Source organism: Marmota monax, unplaced genomic scaffold (assembly GCF_021218885.2).
Source record: "Marmota monax isolate L192 unplaced genomic scaffold, Marmota_monax_Labrador192_F-V1.1 WCK01_AAM20220418_F8-fsc00057, whole genome shotgun sequence".
Classification (NCBI taxonomy): Eukaryota; Metazoa; Chordata; class Mammalia; order Rodentia; family Sciuridae; genus Marmota; species Marmota monax.
The window spans coordinates 941908-967753 of NW_026693933.1; the positions used below are offsets into that span (position 1 = coordinate 941908).

Here is a 25846-nt window from a genome sequence, read left to right on the forward strand (position 1 = left end):
ATGGTTATGAATTCACTAGAAATAGGCATGAAGAGATAGCATATTATTAAGAAAAATAATGGTGATCCATAAAGCTAATATTTAGTAATTTAGAGATAGCCATTAATTTTTAAGACATCATTCTTTCTCATATTTCAGTAGCAGGATAAAACAAGGAAGAAATAATAATATCAATATAACAAAAGTTGCAAAGAAAATATAGTTTAAAATATTTCAGTATTTAATCTTTTTTTTAGGTATTTAATCTTAATGTAATATCATACAATTTTTCCTCCCATGACCCAATGATATTCTCTTTAGCTCTTTGCTCACTTAATGTAAGTTTACAAAGTTGACTATATTTTTATACTATCCATATTGTACTTAAAAATTCATTCTTATAAAAAAATAGACAGTTTTGAATTATACATATTTCTGATATGGTGTCCTGCCCTCAATTAGAAAAAAATGCAGGTAAATTGACATACACATCTTCACATACAAAATCAAAACAGAAACTTCTGTTTAGTATTTGAATATCTCTCACATCAAACTATTTTGTGTGACCTATAAATATCGATATCTGTCTCTTCCATTAGAATGCAAAATGTTTTGATAATTAAAAAGATATTTGGCAAGGGAGTTTTGTACTTGATTCAGTGCTGTTATTGGTTAGGAAAATGGTGTGAAATCCAATAGAGTGGTTAGTAATCTACTGTTAAGTAGAGTTTATGACATGAAATTATAAACTATAAAAGTAATTTTACTTATCTACACATATTCAATAATATCTAGGTTTATACTAGGTTTTATTTCCATACAAAATTTTCACAAGCCCTTCTTGTATCAGCCACATTCAGGTCAGTAATCTGAAGATGAAAACAGGTTTCAGATTTCATTGGATTCTGTTACCATGAATCATTATTATTTTCCAGATAATATTTTTCTTATTTAAAGCCTGATTGTGTACAATAGATATGCATTTATAAGTTGACATACTTGCTGAAGTCATGTAAAATTAAAAACATTTTCCATTGATTTATCATTGTGATAAAAATGGACATAATTTTATAAGTTAAGAAGAAATTGTTGGTCTGAGATGGTCTCAAGACATTTTTAGTGGTTGTTCTAATTATAACATTTTTGTGTTTATCTTTTCTCTAGATCTTCATTTGTTCATTCATGAGAACATTCACTTCCATATGCTTTAGTGTCAAGTTATAAAGATACACATAAAAATGCAATTATTTTTTGTTCTCAGTGAATGAAGAATGAGGTAAGATTATAGGCATATAAGATAATATTTAAAAAAATAATTAGTTAAATGAATATGTGCAAAAAATAATGTGAGCACACTTTGATCATTCAACTAATTTTGCTTTAGGGAATACAAAAAAAATCTTTAAAGGAAAAAGTTATGTTTTAATGGATAAGTTAGTAGAAAGCAAATAGAGAAGGAAGGAAGAAAGAGGTAAGTGTCATATCAGTGCAGTATGATGTGAGAGTATGCTGAGTATGGATGGACAAGTGCAGTGAGGTGTGTCTCAGAACACGTATGCCACAGAAAAAGGTTAGATTTGATCTTGTATATTAATAAGATGAATAAGAGGCTGACAAGTTTATTAGCATTGGACTGACATGGCCAGCTTTATTTTATAGATAAATACATCTAGTAGAAAAGAAGAAGTGGTCTGGAATGTTGAAATGCTGTTGTTGTTGACAGAAACGTGGCTATTGGAATAATCCAAATGAAATATCATAGGAGGCCTAAACTAAGTGACAAGGGAAATGGAGAAGAGAGTCTCAATTCAATAGACGTAAATGAGGTAGAATCAATAAGAACTGGTAATATTGGGTTACACTTAGATTTATGCCATACCTAGGTTATCTCTGAATGTACTTATGGGAATAACAGAGTATTTCTCTGGAATAAAAAGAGCCATGGGTTCATATTTTGACAGGTTCTATGATCTAATGTATATTGTGTTACAGTTGGAAATTAAATATACAGGCTTTCAGGTGCATAGAAATGATTATACCCTATATTTTCCATTCTGCCTATCAAAATTCATCATAGTTCAATTTAGGGCAATGTGGGACTTTGATCTGCTAACCAAGATTTACTCACTTTAACAAATACATCAGAAGAAATAGAAATTTTGAGAATTTACATTCTGCCTTTATTCACAATATTAGTTAGCATTACTGCTCATGTGCAAAAGCTACTTTAAATTCTCCATTATTACAACCATTTTATGTTTCACTTAGATAAATATATAGAGGTAATAAAAAGCACATAGAGTCAGATTCCACATGACAAATTAAAGGCTGTTAAATTTTATTTTTTCAACCAAACCGGTCTTTAGGTTGTAGAAATGCAAAAAAAGGCCATTTAAGCATGTATGCTGTCTATTTTTATGACTCACATTATAAAATGATCCAAATAATTCAAACTCAAATTTGTCAGAGAAAACAAATGTGGACTTTAAGAATGCGGTAAATGGGCATTAACCCATTGTGAAATGGTCACACCAAAATGAAATTCATTGTTTTCATGGGCAGGTTTTATGACTTCAATTTATGACAAATGCCCCAAAAAGTACCAAAAAAGTTATCCATGCAATTATAATTTAATTGACATATTAAATCCTGTTCAATGAATTGAATTGTAAACCTACAGGTTCCAGTTTAATATTCAGAGTGCTTGGCTAGCAGATGTTCATGTTAAGATGAAAAAATTAGCTCCCATTTCCAGGCATTTTGTTACTAATTTTACTTCTATTTTATATCCTCAGAGAAATGTGAACTATCAGAGATTTTCCTCAAGCAAAATCATTTTTGTCATTATAAAATTTAGTTAATATTTAGTTCTACAAGTTTTTAACTTTCAAATAGAAAATTTGATTTCTAGCTATATATATATTAATATTATTTTTCCTTTGAACTTTTCTTTCTTGTTCATTGCTTTTTGTTTCAGCTTTCATCTGTTTGGTAACAACAATGCCACAAACATAAAGCAGAACATTAAGTCCCAGTGCTTTTCTCAAAAGAATACAAAAGAACTTAATTATATATGAATCTCATTTCTAACAAAGATGCATCATGAAGAGGGAGATGCCATTACTTATTTATTTTATGTAGCAAGCTCTATGTCATAAACACACAGAAGTTTTTAATTCAGTGAAATTACTCTTAAAGGTCATCTTTTTATCTTACAGAGGTTTTTAAGTTATTTTTATGTATTTATGGGGATATAGAAGATACAAGCCGATCATTTTTTTTTATTTTATTTTTTATTTTTTTAATTTTTTATTGTGGGTTGTTCAAAACATTACAAATTTCTTGACATATCATATTCCACACTTTGATTCAAGTGGGTTATGAACTCCCACCTTCACCCCATACACAGATTGCAGATTCACATCAGTTACACATCCATTGATTTACAAATTGCCATACTAGTGTCTGTTGTGCTCCGCTGCAAGCCGATCATTTAACATGTATGAAACTGAAAAGTCTTCTGTAAGACATCTTCATCCCTTTTCAAGTATCCTGAACTCAGTGATTCTAACTAAATTGCATGGATAACATACTCAACAAATGAAAAAAAATGAATCCTTTTTGATTTTTGGTTTTCAAATGAAAGCAAAATCATAATGTCCTAGGTAAAAACCAATAAATATTTTACTTATTAAGGATGTTTCAAAATCCTATCTTTTTCATTGTTTTTGTTTTACTTTTGTCTTATTACTATCATATTTCAATAGTCACTTCAAAACTGGGAATAATTTTCTAATGGTAAGTCTTAATCTTAACAATTTGATGGCATAGCTTTGAAGCATAGTAGGGATTTGGTTTTGACTAACATTGCTGGTGTTGGGACTTGCAGTAATGTCAACTTATTGTAACAGTGTTTTTCAAAATGATATATTTATGTCATAGAATCAGTTCAGTTTTATTCATTTTTCATTGCCAAGAAATATTACACTAAACATTAGTTGTAGAACTACTCATTTATTCCTAAATGTAGTGAAATATTACTTTTAAAAATAAATTACTTTTATTTTTACAAGGAAAATAGAAGAGCTCCTGGGGGAACTGATTTTACCAGTGAAAAAGCAGTGTTGGAAAGGTGCAACTCATCTAAGGAAAAGCACTTGCAAAGTAGCTGTGAAAAGCAGAATGCTTGCAGGGCCATGGAGCCCTGTCAGTGCAAGGTCAGTCCAGGAGTAATGAAGGGGCATGTTGTAGCTTATGTTTTTCATCACTTTGTGAAGTCTCCTGGGCAAACAAATGTCATCTGTAGAGACTAACGTAATAGGTATTTGTTAACAAGAAGGACCTGACCCAACTCAGATAAATTTACCAATTTAATTATTTCTTTTGATTGGCAACTACAAAAATCACAAATAAATAGTTATGAATAAAGTTGTTCTAAGTACAAAATGATGGAATGAATGGGAACTTCTACTCAAATTTATTTTTAAAAATAGCATCAAATATTTAAGTATATAGGTGTTACATATATGATTGCAGAAAAGTGAGACTACAACATAATGAGAGCAACCAAGAAATCATCCATGTGAATGTGCCAGGGAGGAAAGTGACCCTATGTTTTAATATCATTATAAGTTATGTAAAGAACTCCATTTCATTTAATCTAACTCATGAATTTTGTTGTTGTTCTTGTTCATAGAATTGTATGTCTCCTATAATACAGAATGATCCTTCTGATATTATTTCTTAGGGAAGAAACACTGCTATGATGACTACAATGGGGCTATTTTATATTTACACCAAAGAAAACAAACATTTTTCATGCTTCCATACAATGGATAGAGCTATACATATTTTTAATGACATATAAAAATGCTTGTATCTAATGCTCATTCATAAGGTGTGATTGTTAAACCCAGGGAGACAATGAAACAAGCTATCGAAACTTCAGACAGAATCATATAATACTTTATCTTAGTACGTTTTTTTTTTTTTTTAAAAAAGATGGATCTTCTAAAAATACAATTTTTAACTTAAATTACTTTCACAGGAATAAAAAAAACTTTCTCAACTATATGAAAATATTCAATCAAAAATCAAATATTTTTTCAGTTATTTAAAAAATTGGTTATATGAAGGTTTTATGCGTAAGAATTTTCTCCCCATTATTTATGACCTAAATGTTCTCTTTTTCTCACCTTTTTATTGCACAATATATCTAATTAATTGAATGAAAATGAAAAAGTACAAAAGCAGCAGTGTTGCCACATTACAGTCTGTACCGAATAGGTACATGCATATAGTAAATTCCTAAGAGCAGTGATAAATTTATAATTATACAAAATGTAAAATGAATGTTAAAGAATGTTTAAACAATGACCATGTATGTTTAGAACCAAATATCTTTCAATAGTAATCATATCTTCACTATTTAAAATAAACTTTTCATAGTAATAAAAGTTTCTTTAGGAAAATGTTAGGAAGATTGAACAACATTTGTGGTAGCAATAATTAAAGCTGTTACTGAACATGGCACTGTCTCAAGTAAGCTTGTGGGTCATAGTAGTGATTCTCCTAATATTTTATAGGAAGTACAAAAATTTAAATGCAATAAGGATTGCAGCATCACCAGAAGCTTTTTCCTAGACTATAAAGAAAATGTTTTTGATTAGACACGTCATCATTAGATGACAATTTTTTGTTCCTTTTTCTATTTAAGGGCTTTTATTTCCTTCTCCTGAAGCAAACCCTCTAAATACGACAGTATTAGAGCTGATGAATGGTACCTGAAGAGAGCATACTGTCGGCTTCTGGGAAAGATTTCCTTCCTGGTAGAGACACACATGCAGAGTGGAAGCTCTCCCCTCCTTTACCATTTTTGTGTGTTGTCAGGAAAGTATATTATAATTGGAGATGGAGCAAACATTTTGTTACCATGAATGGGCAGGCAAGGGAAACCAAGAGATGTTGGTAAAATGGAAGGTAATTTGGTTTTCTGTGTAGTTCAATATTATGAATGTGATATCTTGAGTCATAGAATTGTGCATCTGAATCCACAGAAAGGAATTATCACCACCATCTCTCTATTTTAAGTGTATAATTTTTTGGGGGGTACAAGGGATTGAACTCAGGGGCACTCAGCCACTGAGTCACATCCCCAGCCCTATTTTGTATTTTATTTAGAGACAGGGTCTCAAGGAGTTGCTTAGCACCTCTCTTTTGCTGAGTCTGGCTTTGAACTCTCCATCCTCCTGCCTCAGCCTTCCAAGCTGTTGGGGTTACAGGTTGTGCGCCACCACGCCTGAATTAAGTGTATAAATTTTATAGTTGATCACATTGAGCAGGTAGATAAGAGCCTGATCAGTTTTAGGTGCTACAATTCAATTATGTTTCTACATTTACCAAAAGGAGGATGAGACTCTGGACTACCAATTGACTTTCTTGAAATACCTTGGCGATTTCCCTGATAATTTTCTTTCCTCTCTCTCTCTCTCTCCCACCTCTTTCTTTCCCTCCCTATTTTATTTGTTTTTAGAGAACACACTGCCAATCATCTGGAATAAGAATATAAAGTGCTTTAGTTTTAATACAGTTCAACATGTATTTCAGAAGCGCATACTAAGTTTCAGGGAAGCACAGTACATGTAGACATGCAAAGCAGTTTCAACCTAGGGAGTTTAAAACAGTTTAAAACATTTTTTTTTCTGTTAGTTTGTTTTTTCAGTACTGGCAATTGAACCCAGGGGCACTTAACCATTAAGCCACCTCTCCAACACTTTTTTATTTTTTTCATTTTTTATTTTGAGAAAGGGTTTTGCTGAGTTATTTAGGATCTCACCTAACTGTTCAGGCTGGCCTTGAACTTACAATCCTCTTGCCTCAGCCTCCAGAGTTGCTAAGATTACAGGCATGTGCCACCATGCCCAGCAATTCCACATACATATTTTTGAAAAACACATATACTTTCATTACTGAAAGGCCAACTGATATTTTTCTATTATCCTAAATGTAATAAGATAATTTAAAATCAATAATTTTGTCATAGAATATATTTTGCCCTGCTATATTTTTGTCTGTGTCTCCTAAGGTTTAGATGCTATATTTTGTAAAACTTGCAAAAATCAAGAAAAATTACACTTCTCTAGCTCCTTCACACATTATATTCCTTACCTATATTCTGTGAAAATTGCCGCAGCTTTACAACTCAAAAAAAAATGCTTCTAATAAAAGTTGTTTCCATTCCCTGAAAATTAGTTAAGTGCTTTACCTTTTGTTTCTCTTCACATATCAGCAGTCTTTTTCTAATTCTGTAACAAGAAGCAAAACTCTACATTTTGCAAATGCTGTTCACTTTAAAACTTCTCTGATATTAGAACTAAAAAAGGAAAATTCTTTCTCTTCCAGTATTATAGAGGAGTTCTATAAGCATTAATTATCTTGCAAAAAATTGATAGGAATCAGACTACTTGAGTTATATTGACAATATTAATATTTTAATCAAATTGAAGAATTACTTGGTCCAACATATGAATCAGTAGATCCATTATTATTTAGATTACATTTTTTGTCACTGATTTACATCTTGAGGGACCCATATGACTCCCTGAAACATCATGATCTTCTTTTGTTTCTAGTCATGATGCTATAATTTATAAAAAATATCTCGGCTGACTTATACATGAACTAATTGACAGAGATATAAGCAGCATCATTTGGGGATTAATCATTGTGCCAGTACTCCAAGTGCATGTAAGATAATTTTAAGATAGACATGAAGGAAACAATTCCTCTCTTTTTCTCTCCACTACCTTTTGTTTTATTTTAAAAACATGCTAGCATATACTATTTTCTCCTGTTTGAAATTATGCCCATATCAGCAGATAATAAATGGAGATTAATTTCAAACTGAAGTAGTTTTGTAAGCAGAAGCTATTTTCAATATACATTAACATCAACAAATTAACAAACCACTAAATTTTATTATATTAAAACAATAGTAACATGTTGCATTGATTTCTAGGATTTAAAGGAAACAACATCTTTATTTTTCCATTGAGTCATAACCAAGTGTTTATAAAAATAGAACTACAATCTGAAACTAGATACAGCATTGAAGTTGTCACATTCTGAATATTGTTACATATTTATGGTCACCCATTTAGCCCAATGACTCATTTAAAGATGTTTCCTGTTCTGAACAGATTATAGAGATTAGAGAAAGTATCCTGTTGTACTTTGGTCTACCTATCAAATAGAAAACAGAATCTCCAAGATGCTCATTTTAGTGGGTGGTCAAATATTCTTAAAATAAATCATATTGTATATTCTTATATAATGTGAGAGTTCATTATTATGAACTCATGATACCACTTATGTGAGCAGGACCTTTATTTCCTGTTTCTCTAAAAATTAGAAGCTAGTCATTTCAGACACAGGAAAATAAAAGGTAACTTCCTTAAAAACATGAAAGACCAAAGAAAAAATGCATATTAATGTTTCTTAATTATTAAATATTAATATTTCTCATTAATATTATTAATGAATGATTAAAGTAAAGTTTTTTTCCTCATATTGATCACAGCAATTAGTTATCTAAATGTAAGAAGAAATTGCCTGTTATCACTCAGAATTAATGAATCACTCTCCCCTTTGTCATTCTTAGAAGAGAATGTATATACCATAGAACACACTCCCCATGCATAAAACCACACTGATCAAACTGTTAATTCAATCAATTGCTGGAATACTTTTTATAATAAATGGCAATTATATATGTAATTACCTTATTATTGAATACAACACAAATGTATAGTGAGCACAAATTCTTCCTATTCCTCTATGCTTCCTTCTATATAGTGGGACTAGATGGTTTCTCCCTTTTGGAGGTAAATCTCTTGTTTTACTCCCTTGAATCAGGACTAGCTTGTGGTTTAAAGGAGAACCCAGCCTCCAGCTCATCTACCAATGTACTGCAGTGGAAGAACTGCTCAACTAATCCACAGAAACATGAGAAAAAAGTGATTGCTGCCTATTGCCAGTAAGTTTTGGTATAGTATGCTCTGTAAGTACTGAGAAAAGAGATGAAAACTTAGTACAAAACACACGGTGTGCTAAGCACAATATAAAAAAGTCATCAAGAGCTTCCACAAACTACCTTCCAGGATAGTGGGAAAGACAGCATTCTTCAAATATTCACATGTATATAATATAATTACTATGGTAATAAATGAAAGTGGAAAAAGTGAAATAGTTGATGAGACCTTATGATTACTGTAAAAGAGGTACATTTCCATCACCAGTGATTCTAAGCAGAAAGACCCTGTGGTAAAAAAGGAACAGATATCCAAAATCCACTGAAAAAAAGGCCCTCAAGCTGGATGAGGAGCCTTAGCTCATTGAGAAATAAGATCGCACTGGCAGGTGAGGGCCAGATATTTACAGTATGGCCTGTTTGTCTTATGAATGATATTATTAGAAGCAGTGCTTTTATGAAAAAAATACATAGAAAAACTTGTGTTTCATTGTGTATGTCTTCTTGTTTTTTATTTATTTATTTTTTATTTTATGAGGCAATTATTTACTTCATGAGCATTCTGGAAATGGCAGAAAAATATGCTCCTAAAAATCCACAGAGGCAGCACTTGAATTTCATTATTAATCTTTTTTCATATTCAAACCCTCAGAGTTTGAAACTAAATAACCTAAATAAATCTAATAATGAAAATGAATTAAACAGAATGAGCTTTCGTAATTGTGACTGTATTTGTCTTTTCAACAAATAGATTTTTACATAGAATATGATGGGAAAATTGAAAATAGTAATATAACCAGGCAAAGCAACAAGTTTCTATTGTATGGATTGACTCTGTGCTATGCAGTCATAAACTTTACTAATTTACTATAACATCAGTAGTGTGCAAAACATCAAAAGGGTGATGAAATTTTTCAAACTCTTGTTCATATAAAAGGAGAGTGTCAAATAAAAAAATCTATCAATTATTTTCAAGCAGATAAAAATTAGTAAAGTACTTCTATTGGCAACAATGTCTTACTTTTTGAGTAAAAATCAGCCACTAACAATTCTGTTGTTCCCTTCCTTTATTAGGTTCATAATATAATTACTGCCCAGAAGAACTGTCAAGTGACCAGAAGGAAGCAAGCAGTGATTACTCATTTAAACAATAACCTCTTAAAACAGGCAAGAAGAAAAACAAATGTTAAAAAAAGAAAGAAAGAAAAGAAAAATTCAGAATTCTTTTTGTTACTTTCAATCATCACAATAGAGTAATTTTCTCTCATCATCTGTAAATCTATCATCTTGCTAATGCTATGTAAAATCATTTTCATTGTAGCACATAATATATATTAATAAGCTACTAGACTTTTTCTAATATTCTACTTTCCTTTCCACTTTAGATTTAACAATCATATAATAATCACTGTTCTGCTTGCGAATGAATCATATGCAATAGTAAGGAAATAGCTAAGAGGGAGATGCCGCCCATGAGAGATTTAATCATAGGAAATGGCTGACTTTTTATTTCCAATAACCATCTGCACTCATGGTAAATCAGGTGCTAATGAAGCTCAGGCCCAGACTGCACAGGAGCATAAATCTCAAGAACCAAAAGTCATGGAGCAACAGAGATCAGAAAAACAGAATTTTCTAAGGAAATGTACCAGGATTATCATACAGAAGGTCACCATCTGCAAATGTGTCACATAAATGAATATATTTGGTAGTTGTAATGGCACTTTATGACACTGGCTGTAAACATTAAATCTCTACATTATTTTTTGAAACATCACTTTCAAATATTATGATCGTTTGTGGTTTTATATCACCTCTTAGACAGTCAACATCTTGAGGGTAGGAGCTCTCCATGCCAGTGTAAATTTATCTCCTACACAGTACTTTGCACTCATAAGGACTCAGGATCTGGAGAATAATGATGGGAATAAACTTATTTATTCTGGAATCCTACTTTAAGAGCAAGAAAATACTGCAGAATTTTTTTTTTTCAAGTGAGTGAAGAAGCCAAATCTAAATTGGGCAGAATCTGTACCACATGGGGAGTTTAATTCAATCAACATGACTATTTTCTAAGAGTTTTTGTCTCTCTGTTATCCATAATCCTCAGCTTCATGTGCTGCTCAGCCATTGTTCCGGTGATATGCACAATTACAATCAGAATGGAGGTTGGGGGAGGGACAGCCCAGAATGGGCTGATAAGAGTCAAATTCCACATCCCCCCAAAATATTCAAGCCTGAGAATCTGACAGAAAATCTTTTCTATATTCTAGTGTAAACCATGGGCCATGTATTTTATTAGTGATTATTAATGGTTACATTGTCAGCCATTTACAAATAATCCAAAAGCAGGGACCTGAATTCATAGGTAAAGCTGAGATGTGGGATCTCTATTAACATTTGAAACAGCCTAAGTTCCATAGCATAATTTGCCCCATTTTCCCCACTGGTTTCCATGTGTGCGGAAATCCCAGTGAAGTGCCCAAAAGGTTCTTCTCTCACTTTTGTAAAAAATAGATTTGAAGGCACTAAAACAATACCTAATTGCTAGAGCCAATTATTCTGTAAATAGCTTTTTTAATTACCTGAGGCGGACACTTCAAACACTAGTTAGTAATTTTCCATGGATTATGGACACAAGGAGAGTATGACTATAGTCATGAACCCTCTTTTCTGAAATATATACTTGACATATAGGGATAGGATTATGCCTAAAATTTCAGGAGTTTACAGTCCTGAAATCTGTGCATAGCACCCAGGACTATGTAATTCCACATCAAAAGTTGTGACTACAGCTGTGTTATCAAAATTGAGGATGAGTAAAGATCTTAGATGATAGCATAAATTACAGACTTTGATACAGAATATTATTTTCTTCTTATTCAAAGTTACTTTAACAGGTTAAATCACAAATACAATTTCAAATTGTGTTTTCATATAGCTCTGTGTGAAATAAAATGATAATTCTTTTCATTTAAAACTGAGAAGATACATTTATCATTTAATGTATATATGGACATGATATATAGAATTGTATTCAGATAATGTTCTAGAATACTAGTAAGAATTCACAAAATTAGAGTTGTTTATATTTTATGAGTGGGACTCAGAGGTTAGAGGCTAGTTAGTCCATACTTCTGCCTCTGGAAAATTTACGTGGCTGTATCCTAAATATGTTGACATTTGATCTATAAGAAACTTACTTCCTGCTAGGACAATGACCATTTATATATATATTTATTCATATCTCTTCCTTTCTTCTTTTTCATTTATCTTAATGCATGACAAAGAACTGACCAATCTTTGTTTCATAATTTAAATTATTTTATCTGAAGCCAAATCTAATCTCTTTCAATTCAACACAGATAACATGAACTGAGAAGTGACTTTGCAGCATGTGATATTACATATTAGGCATATTTTAAGATTAAAAAATAGTATTAAAATGGATGTTAGTAAAAACCAAGTATTGCATTTGAATTTAGAGTTTTCTTCAAAGATAGCTTATTATGTTAAAGATGGTATAAAATTCTTCAAAAACAAATTGTGAAGAAAAGTTTGGTTTATGTTACAGCATGTAAAGCAAGGGTATCATAACTTACGACAATAAGTAACAGATGAGTCCAAGAAACACCTGCTGAAGCAGCACTTTCATAGGCATCTGCATCCTTGGGACTTGGCTCCTACTTGTTTTGTGACATCTTTACCATTATGAGAAAGATTTATAAAAAGAAGTAAAGAAGGTTCAAAATTTGTTTTTCAATTTATTCTGTACACTTAATTGTTTGCCTAAAGTTTCAGTTTCAGTTCTTTTTTTTTTTTCTTTTCTTTTTTGGCACTGGGGGGGTCAAACCCAGGACTTTGAGAATGCAAGGCAGACACTTTGCCACTGAGCTATATTCCAGCCCTCAGTTTCAGTTCAGTAACTAAAATGCTACTTTCACCAAAACTCATTTCCTAAAATAGAATTTTTTTTTCTTGCCTTACTAATAAATTTCATAAAAAGGAAAGGGAAGGAGGGCAACTTCACTACGCATTTGTCACCCAGGACTTCTTTATTCTTGCTGCATGTGTTGTCCAAGTGGTCTGACTCCTCCAAGTTGCAGATGAGGTAGAGAGAGTAGGATAGCTCTTATCTGCTTTGTACTGTGGTAGAAAAGTTCCACTAGCATTTTCTAGTTATGCTATATTTTTAAAATTAACTTTCCTCTTGGGCCTTTGCTTTCAATCTTCAGAGGTTTTTTCCTCTGCCATCCTACATCCTTCACCCTAACACAAGGGATCTCTCTCTCATTCTCATGCAGTCTCCTGATGTGGTCAAGCATACCGCTACTTCCCCAGTCCGATTTGACCTCCTCCACATCCCTTGGCGTCTGCTAATCCAACTCTCATTTTTTTTCTGCTGAGGTCTCTTTGCCCTTTCTGAAGGATGTAACACAGATTAGTTCCAAAATAGCTGGTATTCTTTCTCTCTCCCCTTGCTCTGAGCTCACACACCTAGCCAACAGGCTGCAATGTTCTACCCTGGTAAACTCGGAAATCACAATAGTTTTCAAACTGTAGTCCTCCACATCACTAGCCATAGATCTCCATCCTTTGCTCAGATGTGACTCCTACATGATTACAAACAAGGAATTAATACATGTTAAGATCTTGAAGTGAGTTCTTTAAACCTACTCTCTTGCCTTTATGTCAGGAAATGTTAACAGGGAGTGGCCTTGTTGGAAAGGGAGAAGTGGACTTGCCTGCATGTCTTTCTACAGAGACTCATCTTCCAAACTCTTCCAGTCTCCATGCAGGGCTCTCTTATAGCTTTGGTGTGGCTGAGTGCTTCATCCATGTTCAAATTAGTTCTGAATATATACCTCTCTTTGGAATGTGTCTCAGCTGAAACTTCTATTGTACCATGTGTCTCAAATAGAAATCAAGTCTTGCCAACCTACCTCACCCACCTCAAAACACATGTCCTGATTAAAATTCTTCAGAGACTTCATTTGAATTTAGGATACAATATAATTAAACTTATACAACCCCACATGATCTAGATCCCACCTGTCTTAATAACTGTGCAATAATAAAAGATACTGACACAGATCTTCTTTGTTTTCCATGAAAGCATGCTCTTGCTATACAGCAGGTTTCTCAGTCTCAGCACTATTAATGTTTAAGGAGCAGATAAGACTTAATTGTGAGGTACTGTCCACTCAATGCAGGATGCTTAGCAGCATCCCTGGCCTCTACCAGATGTCAGTAGCACCTTCTCCCTTATGACAATCAAAAAATGTCTCCAGATCTTGCCAAATGTCTCCTGAGGAGGAGACAACTTGTCCATCTCTTGCCTTGCAAAACTTTTAAAATGATTCTTCCTCTGTCTAGATGTCTTTCTCATCCTTCACCTAGAACGTTTGAACTCACCTTTAGCTCTGAAAGACTTCCAGAATAAAATCAGATCTTCTTGTGGTGAAATATCTGACTTCACCTATTCTTTGTGACACACCCATGTTAACAATCCTCTTTCCTCTCCCCCAAAGACATACCTTTTGAGTCAGTTCCATGACACATGTCATACATAAAGGCCAGAAAAACAGAATGAGACCTTTGATAATGTAGTTGAAGACTGACGCAAGGCCAAGACTTCCTTGGAGAGCCTTCCAGAACATGTAACACCTTGAGAGTAATAAAGAGCTACACGTACTATACATGTACTCTGTGTCTGAAAAAATGACACATTCAGTCCTCACCATGAATCAGCTACTAACACTGTCTTCATTTTACAAATAACATAGCTGAGACATACAGAATAGTTAATTAGTTCAAGGTCAAATATTGCCTTAATTACTGAGCTTTCTCAAGCCAGACAGAATGCCTTAATTCTTTATATATATAATACACACACACACACACACACACACACACAGTTAGTTGTAGTTGGACACAATACCTTTATTTTATTTACTTATTTTTATGTGGTGTTGAGGATCAAACCCAGTGCCTTGCACATGCTAGGCAAGCACTCTACAGCTGAGCCACAACCCCAGCCCCTGCCTTAATTCTTTATACCTGCTTTTCCTTTTGTCTGGAATTTTCTCCCCCCCCTAAATAATCACATTTCTGCATACTCACCTTCCAGGTATTTCCTTTAATGGTAATTTCCTTTAATGGTACCATCTTAGGGAGGACTTCCTGATGCCCATATGTAAATTTATAACAGTACCCTAATCTAATATTTATTTTGCCTTGCTTTCTCCCATAGCACTCTCCACCCACTAAAATACAGTTTTCCCTCAACATCCATAGGTCCTGATTTCAGGACCCCCCATGAGTAATGAAATTCAAGGATGCTCAAGTACTTTATATAAAATGGCAAAATATTCTCATATAACTTATGCAAGTCTTGCCATATTAGGATTTTATATGATTTAACACTATTCCAATCATCTGTAGATTACTTACAGTGTACAACATAACACAAATGCTATGTATATAATTGTTATACTGTAAGTCTGTACGCAAACAGTGAAGGCAATTTTTTTTCTCATAATTTTGATTCAATGCAAAACCTGCAGGTATGGCATACTGACTGTGCTATTCTTTTGCTGATTATCTCCCCACAAAGACTAGAAGTTCCTTTTCTTGAGGACCACACTTTAATTTCAATGCTATATCCTTAACAACTGCAGCATACCTCACCCATGGTTCGTGCTCCATAAATATTTGTTGAACAAATGAATGAATAAATGTGCAGCCTCGGCGTAAGCAGAGTCCTGTGTTGCAAAGTAGACTTCAATTTGCTTTAAGAATTGCATTCATATTTGTTTTCTGCCCATAAGCATTTTGCTTACATAAATGGTATACAGATGATCCCGAATACAAGGGAGAAGTGATGATTCTCTTGCCTCTCTAGTTTCTGCCCTGAGACAGAAAATGGAAAGGAAGACCCTGAGTCAGAAAGCTGATGGAACCCTCCTTATACTTATGGTAGAAGGTTGCCAGCTTAAGGTGTGTCTGTGCTTTCAATAACATCCATAAGCAGCTGTGGCCAAAAGCAGATGGGCCAAGAGAATTTTTCATGATACATCAAAGTTACCTGCTATAATAACCCACCACTAAACCATGAAACAGGTATGTACTCTCATTACAAAAATAACCTTACATGAGATGAAAATTTTACTAGCCCATCCCCCCAAAATTAACAAAGTTACTAGCTATGCACTTTTTCATTTTAAATTAAATCAAAGGAATAATTTTCCTCTCTCCCTAAACCCATTAAAAGTCCAGTACTTTATAGCAGACATGACATTGAATGATTTGCAAATTAATGAAACCATTGTTACAGTGCTTTAAATTTTAGGGAACAGAATTAAAAAAACCCTTATAAAACCATGACTCTCCCCACCCCTGCCTTTTGAGCAGCACGTGTTGCTTATTTGAATACTAAACCTGTGTAAAGTCGTTTTGTGAACACTTACTGGCAAAATGACTTTTCTAGGAAATATAAAGGCTACCTCAATATTTCCGGAGATAGATTAGAGAAAACGTTCAAACTGTAATCTTATTCTATGAAGCAGAAGTGAGATTTTTCAAAGTGACCAAACTTGGAAAAGAGATTTTGCAAATGGTGTGAGATACTGGGTCCCCTTATTGGCTCTAGAATCCAGGAGAAAAATTTTCAAGAGACCCAAGGTGTAAGGCTACAAACACCATGAACTTTGTAACTTCAGTCAATTTCTGGGAAGGGTAAGTATAACTGTGTTTGCATGTCACAGGCTCAAGTAATATGAAGTTAAGGACACAAGTTAAAGGATAGTTCTGAACCAGGAAGACTGATACTATTTTGTGTCAGGATATTCTGAGCTTTGTCTCAAGAGATTTCATCCTTTGACCCATTATGTAGAATTGTTTCTTGATTAGGCTGTTTCAAAAGGAAAAAGGACAAAAATAGGGCTGAGCAGTGAGCCAGCCAAATGTAGCTTTTATAAATCTATCCCTAAACTTGTAGCGAACTCTAACAATGGTTTCATTAATTTAGCAATCACTCAATGTCATTTCTATTATAATGTACTAAGCTCTTAAGAGAGAAAGAAAAAGGAAAATTATTTTATTCCCATGATTTAATTTAAAATGAAAAATGAAAAATTGCATTGATGGTAGTCTTGTTAAACTTTTTTGATTTGCATTTTGATTTAAAGTCTGGAGTTTCTTTTCTTGAAGACCATGCTTTTGTCTTCTATTTTAAAACTCCTCAATGAATATCCTTATCTTTCTAAGATAGTTATGAAAATACTTGACTTGAATAATTTTAATAAAAAGACATATACTTATAAATTGGTAACAAATACAGCCAAAAAGGGAGGCATATTTAAACAGTGTATACCAGGACAATGTAATTAGCAGGACCTAACTTGTCAGTAGGAAATATGAAACCCCAACCCCCACACCCATCACTGAGCATGTACTCTCTGCTGGCTGGGTCATTCCCCTGGATTCCTGAGATCTTCCAGGGATTCATATCAAACCCCATTCTCAGAGTGGGTTGGACCCATTGTTGCCCATGTGGTAAATCTTTCACAACCACAGCCTTCCATCAGAAGGATCTTTGTAGACAATATAATACCATCTCTTGCTCGTGAGTGCTCTTAGATAATGTTCTAAGATTTCTTTCTTTTGAATCCATAGGATTTTCTTTGAATGGGAATTTCCTAGATCTTCCCAGGCTACTATGATGCCCCTGTGATTCTAGAATGCAGGTAAAATATCTGGGTTATTCACAGAAATTCTTGAAATAGTTAATCTTTATGGACAGCCCAGCCAAAATTGTTGAATTGTGTAGCCCTGCAAGTGAATGGTTTCCACTGAAGGCAGAAAATAATGGAAGACAAATAAATTCAATTCTAGGCTCACAGGTCTCTGTATCCACCCTCTGACTTTGAAGTTGACCACCTTATGGACCTTGATTTTCTTTGGAGAGCCAGTCACTCACAGGAGAACAGGCAAAGACATTCCAACACATTTGCCCATATAAACAGATTTTTTTTATTGTTGGTTGTTCAAAACATTACATAGTTCTTGATATATCATCTTTCATACTTTGCTTCAAGTGGGTTATGAACTCCCATTTTTAGCCCATATACAGATTGCAGAATCACATCAATTACACATCCATTGATTTACATATTGCCATACTAGTGACTGTCGTGTTCTGCTACCTTTCCTATCCTTTACTATCCCCCCTCCCCTTCCCTCCCCTCCCCTCTTCTCTCTCTACCCCCTCTAATGACCTTCATTTCTCCCCCTTGTATTATTTTTCCCTTTCCCCTCATTTCCTCTTGTATGTTCTTTTGTATAACCCTGAGGGTCTCCTTCCATTTCCATGAAATTTCCCTTCTCTCTCCCTTTCCCTCCCACCTCTCATCTCTGTTTAATGTTAATCTTCTTCTCATGCTCTTCGTCCCTACTCTGTTCTTAGTTACTCACCTTATATCAAAGAAGACATTTGGCATTTGTTTTTTAGGGATTGGCTAGCTTCACTTAGCATAATCTGCTCTAGTGCCATCCATTTCCCTGCAAATTCTATGATTTTGTCATTTTTTAATGCAGAGTAATACTCCATTGTGTATAAATGCCACATTTTTTTAATCCATTCGTCTATTGAAGGGCATCTGGGTTGGTTCCACAGTCTTGCAATTGTGAATTGAGCTGCTATGAACATCGATGTAGCAGTGTCCCTGTAGCATGCTCTTTTTTAGGTCTTTAGGGAATAGACCAAGAAGGGGAATAGCTGGGTCAAATGGTGGCTCCATTCCCAGCTTTCCAAGAAATCTCCATACTGCTTTCCAGATTGGCTGCACCAATTTGCAGTCCCACCAGCAATGTACAAGTGTACCCTTTTCCCCACATCCTCGCCAGCACTTGTTGTTGTTTGACTTCATAATGGCTGCCAATCTTACTGGAGTGAGATGGTATCTTAGGGTGGTTTTGATTTGCATTTCTCTGACTGCTAGAGATGGTGAGCATTTTTTCATGTACTTATTGATTGATTGTATGTCCTCCTCTGAGAAGTGTCTGTTCAGGTCCTTGGCCCATTTGTTGATTGGGTTGTTTGTTTTCTTATTGTCTAATTTTTTGAGTTCTTTGTATACTCTGGATATTAGGGCTCTATCTGAAGTGTGAGGAGTAAAGATTTGTTCCCAGGATGTAGGCTCTCTATTTACCTCTCTTATTGTTTCTTTAGCTGAGAAAAAAACTTTTTAGTTTGAGTAAGTCCCATTTGTTGATTCTAGTTATTAACTTTTGTGCTATGGGTGTCCTATTGAGGAATTTGGAGCCCGACCCCACAGTATGTAGATCGTAGCCAACTTTTTCTTCTATCAGATGGCGAGTCTCTGATTTGATATCAAGCTCCTTGATCCATTTTGAATTCACTTTTGTGCATGGCGAGAGAAAGGGATTCAGTTTCATTTTGTTGCATATGGATTTCCAGTTTTCCCAGCACAATTTGTTGAAGATGCTATCCTTCCTCCAATGCATGCTTTTAGCCCCTTTATCAAATATAAGATAGTTGTAGTTTTGTGGATTGGTTTCTGTGTCCTCTATTCTGTACCATTGGTCCACCCGCCTGTTTTGGTACCAGTACCATGCTGTTTTTGTTACTATTGCTCTGTAGTATAGTTTGAAGTCTGGTATCGCTATACCGCCTGATTCACACTTCCTGCTTAGCACTGTTTTTGCTATTCTGGGTCTTTTATTTTTCCATATGAATTTCATGATTGCTTTCTCTATTTCTATAAGAAATGCCGTTGGGATTTTGATTGGCATTGCATTAAACCTATAGAGAACTTTTGGTAATATCGCCATTTAGATGATGTTAGTTCTGCCTATCCATGAACAGGGTATATTTTTCCATCTTCTAAGATCTTCTTCTATTTCTCTCTTTAGGGTTCTGTAGTTTTCATTGTATAAGTCTTTCACCTCTTTTGTTAGGTTGATTCCCAAGTAGTTTATTTTTTTTGAAGATATTGTGAATGGAGTGGTTGTCCTCATTTCCATTTCAGAGGATTTGTCGCTGATATACAGGAATGCCTTTGATTTATGCGTGTTGATTTTATATCCTGCCACTTTGCTGAATTCATTTATTAGCTCTAATAGTTTCTTTGTAGACCCTTTTGGGTCTGCTAGGTATAGAATCATATCATCTGCAAATAGTGATAATTTAAGTTCTTCTTTTCCTATTTTGATGCCTTTAATTTCTTTCGTCTGTCTAATTGCTCTGGCCAGTGTTTCGAGAACTATGTTGAACAGAAGTGGTGAAAGAGGGCATCCCTGTCTTGTTCCAGATTTTAGAGGGAATGCCTTCAATTTTTCTCCATTCAGAATGATGCTAGCCTGAGGCTTAGCATAGATTGCTTTTACAATATTGAGGTATGTTCCTGTTATCCCTAGTTTTTCTAGAGTTTTGAACATAAAGGGATGCTGTACTTTGTCGAATGCTTTTTCCGCATCTATCGAGATGATCATATGGTTCTTATTTTTAAGTCTATTGATGTGGTGAATAACATTTATTGATTTCCGTATATTGAACCAGCCTTGCATCCCAGGGATGAATCCTACTTGATCATGGTGCACAATTTTTTTGATATGTTTTTGTATCCGATTTGCCAGAATTTTATTGAGGATTTTTGCATCTAGGTTCATTAGAGATATTGGTCTGAAGTTTTCTTTCTTTGAAGTGTCTTTGTCTGGTTTAGGTATCAGGGTGATGTTGGCCTCGTAGAATGAATTTGGAAGTTCTCCCTCTTTTTCTATTTCCTGAAGTAGCTTGAAAAGTATTGGTATTAGTTCCTCTTTAAAGGTTTTGTAAAATTCTGCTGTATACCCATCCGGTCCTGGGCTTTTCTTAGTTGGTAGTCTTTTGATGGTTTTTTCTATTTCCTCGATTGATACTGGTCTGTTTAGGTTGTCTATATCCTCCTGATTCAGTCTGGGCAGATCATATGACTTAAGAAATTTATCTATGCCTTCACTATCTTCTAATTTATTGGAGTATAAGGATTCAAAATCATTTTTGATTATCTTCTGTATTTCTGAAGTGTTTGTTGTGATATTGCCTTTTTCATCCCGTATGCTAGTAATTTGAGTTCTCTCTCTTCTTCTCTTCCCTAGCATGGCTAAGGGTCTGTCGATTTTGTTTATTTTTTCAAAGAACCAACTTTTAGTTTTGTCAATTTTTTCAATTGTTTCTTTTGTTTCGATTTCATTAATTTCAGCTCTGATTTTCATTATTTCTTGCCTTCTACTTCTTTTGCTGTTGTTTTACTCTTCTTTTTCTAGGATTTTGAGATGAAGTATGAGATCATTTATTTGTTGGTTTTTTTCTTTTTTTAAGGAATGAACTCCAAGCAATGATTTTCCCTCTTAGAACTGCTTTCAATGTGTCCCATAGATTCCGATATGTTGTGTCTGTGTTTTCATTAATCTCTAAGAATTTTTTAATTTCCTCCTTGATGTCTTCTATAACCCATTGATCATTCAGTAACCTATTGTTCATTCTCCAAGTGATGTATGCTTCTTCCTTCCTTCTTTTATCGTTGATTTTCAGTTTCATTCCATTATGATCAGATAGGATGCATGGTATTATCTCTACTCCTTTATATTGTCTAAGAGTTGCCCTGTGACATAATATATGATCTATTTTTGAGAAGGATCCATGTGCTGCTGAGAAAAAAGTGTAACTGCTTGATGTTGGGTGGTATATTCTATATATGTCAATTAAGTCTAGGTTATTAATTGTGTTATTCAGTTCTATAGTTTCCTTATTCAACTTTTGTTTGGAAGATCTGTCCAGTGGCGAGAGAGGTGTGTTGAAGTCTCCCATGATTATTGTATGGTGGTCTATTAGACTCTTGAACTTGTGAAGAGTTTGATGAACATAGCTGCACCATTGTTTGGGGCATAAATATTTATGATTGTTATGTCTTGTTGGTGTATGGTTCCCTTAAGCAGTATGTAGTGTCCCTCTTTATCCCTTTTGATTAACTTTGGCTTGAAATCTATTTTATTTGATATGAGTATGGACACTCCTGCTTGTTTCCGAAGTCCATATGAGTGATATGATTTTTCCCGACCTTTCACCTTCAGCCTATGTATGTCTTTTCCTATCAAATGCGTCTCCTGTAGGCAGCATATTGTTGGGTCTTGTCTTGTTTTGTGGTTCATTCTACTAGCCTGTGTCTCTTGATTGGTGAGTTTAAGCCATTAACATTTAGGGTTGTTATTGAGATATGGGTTGTTGTTCCAGCCATATTTGTTTATGTATGTTACTAAACATGGTTTGTTTTCCTCTATGATTATTCCCCCCCCCCTTTACTGTCCTACCTCCCACTGTTGGTTTTCATTGTTATTTTCCATTTCCTCTTCCTGTAATGTTTTGCCGAGGATGTTTTGAAGAGATGGTTTTCTAGCTGCATATTCTTTTAACTTTTGTTTGTCGTGGAAGGATTTAATTTCATCTTCCATCCTGAAGCTTAATTTCGCTGGATACACAATTCTTGGTTGGAACCCATTTTCTTTCAGTGTTTGAAATATGTTTTTCCAGGATATTCTAGCTTTCAGAGTCTGTGTTGAAAGATCAGCTGTTATCCTGATTGGCTTGCCCCTAAATGTAATCTGCTTCCTTTCTCTTGTAGCTTTTAAAATTCTCTCCTTATTCTGTATGTTGGGCATCTTCATTATAATGTGTCTAGGTGTGGATCTCTTATGATTTTGCACATTCGGCGTCCTGTAGGCTTCTAGAATTTGGGATTCTGTCTCATTCTTCAAGTCTGGGAAGTTTTCTCGTATTATTTCATTGAATAAATTGCTCATTCCTTTGGTATGGAGTTCTATACCTTCCTGTATCCCAATGACTCTTAAGTTTGGTCTCTTAATGTTATCCCATATTTCTTGGATGTTCTGCTCATGGTTTCTTAACAGTCTTGCTGAGCTGTCTATGTTCTTTTCCAGTTGAAATACTTTGGCTTCATTGTCTGATGTTCTATCTTCTAAGTGTTCTACTCTGCTGGTAGTATTCTCCATTGAGTTTTTAAGTTGGTTTATTGCTTCCTGCATTTCTAGGATTTCTGTTTGTTTTTTATAACCTGTATCTCCCTGTATAGTTGATCCTTTGCTTCCTGGATTTGTTTGTGTAATTCCTTGTCGAAGTGATCTTTCATTGTCTGATTTTGCTGTCTAATGTCTTCCTTGATACTCCAGATCATCTGAAGCATGTATATCCTGAATTCTTTATCTGACATTCCATCTGCTGCAGCTGTTACCTCTTCTAAAGTTGAGTTGACCTGCATTGCTTGTAGTCCTTTCTTTCCTTGTCTTTTCATACTGCTTGCGTTTCTTTCTTCTTGGTGAAACTGTTGTGTTTTTGAAATTTTCCCCCCCCCTATATATTTATATTGCTCTTGTATAGTTGAAAATTCTCCCTTGCAGGTGCGGGCGGGGGCTCTGCTCTGCCCCTCTTCCAATTGGTGTGAGGTGTCTACCATGCCCGCGGACCCCTGGGCCTGATCCGCTGTTCCGTCGCAGGTCTGCCTACCTTGCAGGTGGGGGCGAAGGCTCTGCCCTGCCCCTCCTACCACGTCCGGGAACCGCTAGGCCTGATCTGCAGGTTGGTCGCAGGTCTGCCCACCTTGCGGGCACGGGTGTCAGTTCCGCTCCGCCCCCACTCCAATTGGGGTCACTTGACCACCACACAGGCGGGCTGCTGGGCCTGATCTGGGCGCGGGCGAAGGCTCTGCTCTGCCCCTACTCCAGTTGGGGTGAAGTGTGTACCACGCTGGCAGGCCACTGGGCCTGATCTGCCGGTCTGTCGCAGGTCTGCTTACCTTGCCGGCGCGGGCGGCGGCTCTGCCCTGCCCCTCCTACCACGCCTGCAGACCGCTGGGCCTGATCTGCAGGTTGGTTGCAGGTCTGCCTACCTTGTGGGCGCGGGCGGTGGCCCCGCTCCTCCCCTCTGGCTCGACGACAAAGCGAGAGAGACTCGGGTATCTGTGACTCACCCTCCCTACCAGGGACCAACTGTTTCTGTCACCGCTGGCACTGATGAAGTTCTCTCCTCGGCCACTCTCTGATGACATCAAATCTCTGCCATGCTGGCATCCCCTGTTCTATGGCTGAATCCCATTTTCTTCTCTTCCAATAGGTGGAGCTGTGCCCTCTGAGCCGAGCTTCTGCCCTCTATGTGCTGACAGAAATCCCTGTATGGTGGCTCCTGGGAGTCTCTCAATCCTGTTAGTCCACAGCCCTTTCACTTATCTGGCCCCTCCCCCTGTTCCTCCTCCCAGCCAGCCAGCCAGGTCCTGTTCACCAGAGGCGGTTCCCCAAGGATCTGATTACACTTGCAGCCCCACCGCGTGTCCTATATCCCGAACGATGAACACCCTCTCTGTCATTCATCTAAGCCCCAGTGCTGTGGTGGGGTGATCTGGGAACCAACAGTTTAATTTTTCCGGACCCCTTTGGTGGGCACGCCCCCAGAAACTGGCGGCTAAGATCTTGGGTGTCGCCACTGGTGTTAAGGGGAGGTGGGGATCTGGAATCCCCTCTGCTTCCCTGCAGACACGCCCCCGGAGAGATTCCCGAGGTTTCCTGGCTGCTTGTATCTGGAGGGGGTGGGAGTCACACACCTGCTAATGTGGATTCCGCTGGGAAGGAATTCTGTCGGGGGAACTCTGATGATGTCACCTCTCTGCTATGGCGGGCCCCAGGCTCCTTGCCGGAGTGTCCGAAGGGAGGGGTGGGACTGGTCTGTCTCTGGTTGGTTTCAGCTCCCGGTTCGCTATTTCATGAAGGCTTGGCGAGAGACCTCTTCCTAGAGTCCCTGCACCCCTCCTGCTGCGCTGCGCCTCGGAGGCTATCCGCCCTGACGCGGGGGCCCGCATGCAGGCAGCCAAAAGTCGCTGAGTCGCGCGGGCAGCGGCTGGCGGGTCTGGACCTCTGCGCTGCGTGGCAGAGATTCACTTGTCTAGCGCAAACTGTCACCTCCAAAAATCGTACCGATTCCCGGCGGGTCTCTCTTTAGTGGAATTTTGCTAGGAGTTTCTCAGCAGGTCGAATCTAAGCGTATCCATGCGTCTCTCTGACCCCATTGTTGAGGAGGTACTGAAAGCGCTGCCTCCCCTCTCGCCGCCATGTTGGATCCCCCCCAGATTTTTTTTTTTTAAATAGTGATGTTAATTTCTTGTTTCCCAGTATTCATTTCTTAGTTTGACAAGTGTATCACAATTATATAAGATACTAACTTAAAGAGAAAATGGGTAAAATGAATGCAGGAATTCTCTGTGCCATCATTATAAACTCTCTGTAAACCTAAAATTAGTCCAGAATCAAAACCATTTAAGAAGTTAGTGAGTGGCAGAGGAGAGCTGCAATAATTCAAAATCACTTATATTCTTAACAATGCTGCAATCAATGTTTTTGGAGGCTTGAAAATTATGTATTACCTGTCCTAGAAACATTGAGAATATTCATTGAAGACAACATCAAATACCTAAACAATGTCTGTATCATGATGTAAGACAATCATAGATTTAGGGCAAAATGTACAGTAGGATATGTATTGAAAACTTAAAAAAAAAGTTACTAAAACATGCCTTATTTTAACTTGAAAGTACCCTACTTATTTGCTTCAAGTTTCTGTTTTACTAGATAATTATGCAAATAGAATTGAAAAGGGAAAATAATCTACCTTTTGCTCTTGTCCATTATAAATATTTGCACATTTTGGTAAAGAAGGAAAATGGTTGTTAGTAAAACTGATTTGTAAGGATAGGAGGAAATTTTGATTTAAAATAA

At 35.9% G+C, this 25846-nt stretch overlaps 1 protein-coding gene across 9 annotated transcripts in view; it reads right to left on the minus strand.

Moving 5' to 3' along the window:
* Positions 1–25846, minus strand: part of Dgkb (diacylglycerol kinase beta) — a 769121-nt gene that overhangs the window by 182198 nt on the left and 561077 nt on the right. The window lies entirely within an intron of this gene.